This window comes from Salmo trutta, chromosome 31 (assembly GCF_901001165.1).
Source record: "Salmo trutta chromosome 31, fSalTru1.1, whole genome shotgun sequence".
NCBI lineage: Eukaryota > Metazoa > Chordata > Actinopteri > Salmoniformes > Salmonidae > Salmo > Salmo trutta.
This window is the reverse complement of record NC_042987.1, coordinates 43,387,435-43,395,869: the sequence shown is the minus strand read 5'-3', so window position 1 is coordinate 43,395,869 and position 8,435 is coordinate 43,387,435. Positions and strand designations below refer to the sequence as shown.

Here is an 8,435-nt window from a genome sequence, read left to right as displayed (position 1 = left end):
AACACTCTAAAGTTTCTAAAACGGTTTGAATGGTGTCTGTGAGTATAACAGAACTCATATGGCAGGCAAAAACCTGAGAAGATTCCATGCAGGAAGTGGCCTGTCTGACAATTTGTAGTCCTTCTGTTGCATCTCTATCGAAATTACAGCATCTGTGCTGTTACGTGACACTTTCTAAGGCTTCCATTGGCTCTCTAAAGCATTCAAAAAGCGGAATGACGCGTCTCCTGTCTCTGGGCAAAGTACAGCAGCAGAGTTTGTAAGTGGTCTGCCTGGGGACAGTGAGACTGGAGATGCGCATTCACAAGACCTCACAATTTTTTTCTTTCACTCTTTGAATGAATACAACATTGTCCGGTTGGAATATTATCGCTATTTTACGAGAAAAATAGCATAAAAATAGATTTTAAACAGCGTTTGACATGCTTCTAAGTATGGTAAAGGAATATTTTGAAATTGTTGGTAACGAAATGTGCTCGCGCGTTACCCTTCGGATAGTGACCTGAACGCACGAACAAAACTGAGGTATTTGGACATAACTATGGATTATTTGGAACCAAAACAACATTTGTTGTTGAAGTAGAAGTCCTGGGAGTGCATTCTGACGAAGAACAGCAAAGGTAATCCAATTTTTCTAATAGAAATTCTAAGTTTAGGTTGCCCCAAACTTGGTGGGTGTCAAATTAGCTAGCCGTGATGGCCGAGCTATGTACTCAGAATATTGCAAAATGTGCTTTCGCCGAAAAGCTATTTTAAAATCTGACACAGCGTTTGCATAAAGGAGTTCTGTATCTATAATTCTTAAAATAATTCTTATGTATTTTGTCAACGTTTATCATGAGTAATTTAGTAAATTCACCGGAAGTTTTCGGTGGGTATGCTAGTTCTGAACATCATATGCTAATGTAAAAAACTAGTTTTTGATATAAATATGAACTTGATTGAACAAAGCATGCATGTATTGTATAACATAATGTCCTAGGAGTGTCATCTGATGAAGATCATCAAAGGTTAGTGCTGCATTTAGCTGTGGTTTGGGTTTTTGTGACATATATGCTTGCTTTGAAAATGGCTGTGTGATTATTTGTGTCTATGTACTCTCCCACCTAGCCCAGAGAGGTTAACTGGTGCCTCCGCACCTTGACTCTGTACCAGTACCCCCTGTATATAGCCTCATTAACTTTATTTTATTGTTGCTCATAAATTATTATTATTATTTTTTCATTTTCGTTTAAAAAAATGTATTTGTATTTATTTATTTATTTTTATATTGTTTACTTCAGTTTATTTAGTAAATACTTATTTTTTCTTAAAACTGCATTGTTGGTTAATCATTTCATTGTCTACACCTGTTGTATTCGGTGCACGTGACAAATAACATTTGATTTGATTAGATTTTTGATGTAAATGTTGATTATCTATCTACCTGCCCAGGGACTACAGTTGACAACTAGCTAGCTGACTAAATCTGGCACATTTACAGAATGTTTTTTTCTACTTTATTCAGACACTTGGAAACAGAGGTGGAGAAGTGGGAGTGACATCAGGAAGGCTTGAATCGAGGCTTGAACCTCAGTCTCCGGTGCGGGGAGCCATGTATGTGGCTATTCCGGAGAACATCAGCGCTATAGAGCATGACCTCTGCTCCCCCTGGCTGAACTCTGCTCCCCCTGGCTGAACTCTGCTCCCCCTGGCTGAACTCTGCTCCCCCTGGCTGTCCACTCACCGGTTTGCAGCCTGGGTAAGTGTCCACCTGGTCCCCTGAGGGTTTGGAGGTAGATTTCTTCATACAGATGAAACCATGCTGGTTCTCACACACCTGGGTAGCCCACCTGCCCTGCTGCAAGACAGACACATTCACACAGGACACCGTCAAGGAGGGAGAGGTTGGTGTGGTTGTGAATGGGTGGTTTGGGTTAGGGTTAGGGGGTGTTAGGGCCAGGGTTAGGGAGTGTTAGGGCCAGGGTTAGGGGGTGTTAGGGGTAGGGAGTGTTAGGGCCAGTGTTAGGGAGAGTTAGGGCCAGGGATAGGGGGTGTTAGGGTTAGGGGGTGTTAGGGTTAGGGGGTGTTAGGGTTAGGGGGTGTTAGGGTTAGGGGGTGTTAGGGTTAGGGGGTGTTAGGGCCAGGGTTAGGGGGTGTTAGGGTTAGGGAGTGTTAGGGCCAGGGTTAGGGAGTGTTAGGGCCAGGGATAGGGGGTGTTAGGGTTAGGGGGTGTTAGGGTTAGGGAGTGTTAGGGCCAGGATTAGGGAGTGTTAGGGCCAGAGTTAGGGGGTTGTTAGGGGTTAGGGGTGTTATGGTTAGGGGGTGTTAGGGCCAGGGTTAGGAGTGTTAGGGTTAGGGGGTGTTATGGTTAGGGGGTGGTAGGGCCAGGGTTAGGGGGGGTGTTAGGGCCAGGGGATGGCAGGGTTAGGGAGTGTTAGGGTTAGGGAGTGTTAGGGTTAGGGAGTGTTAGGGTTAGGGGGTGTTAGGGTTAGGGTGTGTTAGGGTTAGGGGTGTTAGGGTTAGGGGGTGTTAGGGTTAGGGTCAGATTAGGGGGTGGCAGGTAGCTTTGTGGTTAGAGCGTTGGGCCAGTAGGTTAGGTTGCTACATTTGACATTTTAGTCATTTAGTCTGTCTGGGCTAGGGGGCAGTATTTTCACGGCCGGATAAAAAACGTACCTGATTTAAACTGGTTACTACTCTTGCCCAGAAAACGAGAATATGCATATTATTAGTAGAATGGGATAGAAAACACTCAGTTTCTAAAACTGTTTGAATGGTGTCTGTGAGTATACGCAGACTCATATGGCAGGCAAAACCTGAGAAATTCCAAGTAGGAAGTGGCCTGTCTGAGAATTTGTAGTTCTTCTTTGATTCTCTATCGAAACTACAGTATCTGTGGGGGTACGTAGCACTTTCCTAAGGCTTCCATTGGCTCTCTAAAAACTACAGAAAGCGGATTGAGGCGTCTCCTGTCTCTGGGCAGAGTATAGTAGCTCAGTTTCTCAGTGGTCGGCCGTGGTGACAAAGAGATAGGATATGCGCATTCACCAGACCCACGCTGTTTTTTATTTTCCTCTTTGAATGAATACACTATTGTCCGGTTGGAATATGATCGCTATTTTACGAGAAAATACCATAAAAATTGATTTTAAACAGAGTTTTGACATGCTTCTAAGTAAGGTAATGGAACATTTTGATTTTTTTGTCTCGAATGCGCTCGCGCGCGTTACCCTTGGATAGTGACCTGACCGCACGAACAAAACGGAGGTATTTGGACATAACTATGGATTATTTGGAACAAAAACAACATTTCTTGTGGAAGTAGCAGTCTGGGAGTGCATTCTGACAAAGATCAGGAAAGATAATACAATTTTTTGAATACTAATTCTGAGTTTAGTGTGCCCCGAACTTGGCGGGGGTCTGAATAGCTCACCATGATGGCTGAGCTATGTACTCAGAATATTGCAAAATGTGCTTTCGCCAAAAAGCTATTTTATAATCTGACATAGCGATTGCATAAAGGAGTTATGTATCTATAATTCTTAAAATAATCTTTATGTATTTTGTCAACGTTTATGATGAGTAATTTAGTAATTCACCGGAAGTTTTCGGTGGGGAAAACATTTTTCTGAACATCACACGCCAATTTAAAAAGCTGTTTTTTGATATAAATATGAACTTGATGGAACAAGCATGCATGTATTGTATAACATAATGTCCTAGGAGTGTCATCTGATGAAGATCATCAAAGGTTAGTGATGCATTTAGCTGTGTTTTTGGGTTTTTGTGACATATATACTGCTTGGAAAATGGCTGTGATTATTTTTGGCTATGTACTCTCCTAACATACTCTAATGTTTTGCTTTCACTGTAAAGTATTTTTGAAATCGGACAATGTGGTTAGATTAACGAGAGTCTTATCTTTAAAATTGTGTAAAATAGTCGTATGTTTGAAAAATTTTAATTATTGCATTTTTGAGGTTTTGTATTTCGCGCCACGCTGTTCCACTGGCTGTCTATGGGCTAGGTGGGACGGACACGTCCCACCTAGCCCATAGAGGTTAGCAGACGCTCTTATCCAGAGCGACTTACAGCAGTGAATGCGTACATTTCATTTAAAAAATGTTTTTACGTACTGGTCCCCCGTGGGAATCTAACCCACAACCCTGGCGTTGCAAACACCCGTGCTCTACCAACTGAGCCACACGGGACCTGCTAGGTTGAATCCCCGAGCTGACAAGGTAAAAATCTTTCGTTCTGCCCTGGTAGGCCGTCATTGTAAATAAGAATTTGTTCTTACTGACTTGCCTAGTTAAATAAAGTTAAACAAAATAAAAATAGGTGTTGTTAGGTTAGGGGCAGGTTAGGGGGTGTAAGGGTTAGGGTTAGGGGCAAGGTTAGGGGGTGTAAGGGTTAGGGGCAAGGTTAGGGGGTGTCAGTGTTAGGGGGCAAGGTTAGGGGTGTAAGGGTTAGGGGTAAGGTTTAGGGGGTGTTAGGGTTAGGGGCAAGGTTAGGGGGTGTAAGGGTTAGGTTAGAAGCTAGCTAGCTAACGAAGAATAACAAAGAATATCTAGTTAACAGAAGAGAAAGAAAGAGAAAATCAGGACAGAAGAAAAAGGATATCAAAGTGAAACAGTTCTCTAAAGGACACAAGAGACAATATACAAGAAACAACACTTCAGTAGCTTGTCAACTATGTGTCTGTCTATCCCTGTTCTCTCCCCTCTGCACAGGCCATACAAACGCTTCACACCGCGTGGCCGCTGCCACTCTAACCTGGTGGTTCCCAGCGCGCACGACCCACGTGGAGTTCCAGGTCTCCGGCAGCCTCTGGAACTGCCGTGTCTGCGGGCCAACAAGGCTGAGTTCATCTCAGCCTATGCTACCCTCCTAGTCCCTAGACTTCCTGGCGCTGACGGAAACATGGATTACCACAGATAACACTGCTACTCCTACTGCTCTCTCCTCGTCTGCCCACGTCTTCTCGCATACCCCTAGAGCATCGAGCCAGCGGGGGTGGTGGCACTGGAATCCTCATCTCTCCCAAGTGGCATTTCTCTCTTTCTCCCCTGACCCATCTGTCTATCTCCTCATTTGAATTCCATGCTGTCACAGTTACCAGCCCTTTCAAGCTTAACATCCTTATCATTTATCGCCACTCCAGGTTCCCTTGGAGAGTCATTCAATGAGCTTGACGCCTTGACAAGTTCCTTTCCTGAGGATGGCTCACCTCTCACAGTTCTGGGTGACTTTAACCTCCCCCGTCTACCTTTGACTCATTCCTCTCTGCCTCCTTCTTTCCACTCCTCTCCTCTTTTGACCTCACCCTCTCACCTTTCCCCCCCTACTCACAAGGCAGGCAATACGCTTGACCTCATCTTTACTAGATGCTGTTCTTCCACTAATCTCATTGCAACTCCCCTCCAAATCTCCGACCACTACCTTGTATCCTTTTCCCTCTCGCTCTCATCCAACACTTCTCACTCTGCCCCCTACTCGGATGGTATTGCGCCGTCCAACCTTCGCTCTCTCTCTCCCGCTACTCTCTCCTCTTCCATCCTATCATCTCTTCCCTCTGCTCAAACCTTCTCCAACCTATCTCCTGATTCTGCCTCCTCAACCCTCCTCCTCCTCCCTTTCTGCATCCTTGATTTTCTCTGTCCCCTATCCTCCAGGCCGGCTCGGTCCTCCCCTCCTGCTCCGTGGCTCGACGACCTCACTGCGAGCTCACAGAAACAGGGCTCCGGGCAGCCGAGCGGAAATGGAGGAAAACTCGCCTCCCTGCGGACCTGGCATCCTTTCACTCCCTCCTCTCTACATTCTCCTCTTCTGTCTCTGCTGCTAAAGCCACTTTCTACCACTCTAAATTCCAAGCATCTGCCTCTAACCCTAGGATAGCTCTTTGCTACCTTCTCCTCCCTCCTGAATCCTCCTCCCCTCCCCCCTCCTCCCTCTCTGCGGATGACTTCGTCAACCATTTTGAAAAGAAGGTTGACGATATCCGATCCTCGTTTGCTAAGTCAAACGACACCGCTGGTCCTGCTCACACTGCCCTACCCTGTGCTTTGACCTCTTTCTCCCCATCTCTCTCCAGATGAAATTTCGCGTCTTGTGACGGCCGGCCGCAAAACAACCTGCCCACTTGACCCTATCCCCTCCTCTCTCTCCAGACCATTTCCGGAGACCTTCTCCCCTACCTCACCTCGCTCATCAACTCATCCTTGACCGCTGGCTACGTCCCTTCCGTCTTCAAGAGAGCGAGAGTTGCACCCCTTCTGAAAAACCTACACTCGATCCCTCCCATGTCAACAACCTACAGACCAGTATCCCTTCTTTCTTTTCTCTCCAAACTCTTGAACGTGCCGTCCTTGGCCAGCTCTCCTGCTATCTCTCTCAGAATTGACCTTCTTGATCCTAATCAGTCAGGTTTCAAGACTGGGCATTCAACTGAGACTGCTCTTCTCTGTGTCACGGAGGCTCTCCGCACTGCTAAAGCTAACTCTCTCTCCTCTGCTCTCATCCTTCTAGACCTATCTGCTGCCCTATGATACTGTGAACCATCAGATCCTCCTCTCCACCCTCTCCGAGTTGGGCATCTCCGGCGCGGGCCCACGCTTGGATTGCGTCCTACCTGACAGGTCGCTCCTACCAGGTGGCGTGGCGAGAATCTGTCTCCGCACCACGCTATCACCACTGGTGTCCCCCAGGGCTCTGTTCTAGGCCCTCTCCTATTCTCGCTATACACCAAGTCACTTGGCTCTGTCATATCCTCACATGGTCTCTCCTATCATTGCTATGCAGACGACACACAATTAATCTTCTCCTTTCCCCCTTCTGATAACCAGGCGGCGAATCGCATCTCTGCATGTCTGGCAGACATATCAGTGTGGATGACGGATCACCACCCTCAAGCTGAACCTCGGCAAGACGGAGCTGCTCTTCCTCCCGGGGAAGGACTGCCCGTTCCATGATCTCGCCATCACGGTTGACAACTCCCTTGTGTCCTCCTCCCAGAGTGCTAAGAACCTTGGCGTGATCCTGGACAACACCCTGTCGTTCTCCACTAACATCAAGGCGGTGACCTGTAGGTTCATGCTCTACAACATTCGCAGAGTACGACCCTGCCTCACACAGGAAGCGACGCAGGTCCTAATCCAGGCACTTGTCATCTCCCGTCTGGATTACTGCAACTCGCTGTTGGCTGGGCTCCCTGCCTGTGCCATAAACCCCTACAACTCATCCAGAACGCCGCAGCCCGTCTGGTGTTCAACCTTCCCAAGTTCTCTCACGTCACCCCTCTCCTCCGCTCTCTCCACTGGCTTCCAGTTGAAGCTACGCATCCGCTACAAGACCATGGTGCTTGCCTACGGAGCTGTGAGGGGAACGGCACCTCCATACCTTCAGGCTCTGATCAGGCCCTACACCCAAACAAGGGCACTGCATTCATCCACCTCTGGCCTGCTGGCCCCCCTACCTCTGAGGAAGCACGGTTCCCGCTCAGCCCAGTCCAAACTGTTCGCTGCTCTGGCACCCCAATGGTAGAACAAGCTCCCTCACGACGCCAGGACAGCGGAATCAATCACCACCTTCCGGAGACACCTGAAACCCCACCTCTTTAAGGAATACCTGGGATAGGATAAAGTAATCCTTCTAACCCCCCCCCTTAAAAGATTTAGATGCACTATTGTAAAGTGGTTGTTCCACTGGATATCATAAGGTGAATGCACCAATTTGTAAGTCGCTCTGGATAAGAGTGTCTGCTAAATGACTTAAATGTAATGTAATGTAAATGGTTTAGGGTTAGGGGCAAGGTTAGGGGTGTAAGGGTTAGGGGCAAGGTTAGGGGTGTGTTAGGGGTTAGGGGCAGTGGTGGAGGGGGGATGATGGTACCATACCTCTCCCCTGACCAGGACACATTTGCCCCCCCATTGGCATGGCTTCTCCACACTGGTGAAGGTGACAGCGGATTGGTCGCTCCAGTCAAAACAGTAGGTGACGTCTTGACATCGTTCATCCCGATCCACAGCTCGTCAGCGGCCGCTGGGACAGAGGAAGAGAGGTGGGAGAGATGGAGTTAGCTTTTCACTGACTGTCTAACGTTGTGAGCGTATCTGTGTTTCACTGACCCATATCCCAGCTGTGACATCACAAAGCTGTGCTGCTCAAGTTGTGGATGCTGGCCAGGTCGCCTCCGTCCTTCCGGACATTCCGTCTGAGCCTCTGTCCAGGTCTTCTTAGTACGCTGGGAGGAGGAAGCACCTGGCCAGCGTCGGGAATCCACGGACTGGAGCCAGAAACACGCGCTCTCTTCTGTTGATCACAAACACAGGGAAACACATTGTAGAAATACAAGAAATACACCGCCCATAATACAACAAAAATACTACAAAATGAACTGGACTAAAAAGGACTGAAAGTTATTAAAACAAATGTACAAGATTGAAATGGACTAG

The 8,435-nt window shown here is 47.3% G+C and overlaps 1 pseudogene; it reads right to left on the bottom strand.

The window, feature by feature from the left end:
• LOC115169228 (macrophage mannose receptor 1-like) overlaps positions 1–8,435 on the bottom strand; it is a 66,092-nt pseudogene that overhangs the window by 12,093 nt on the left and 45,564 nt on the right.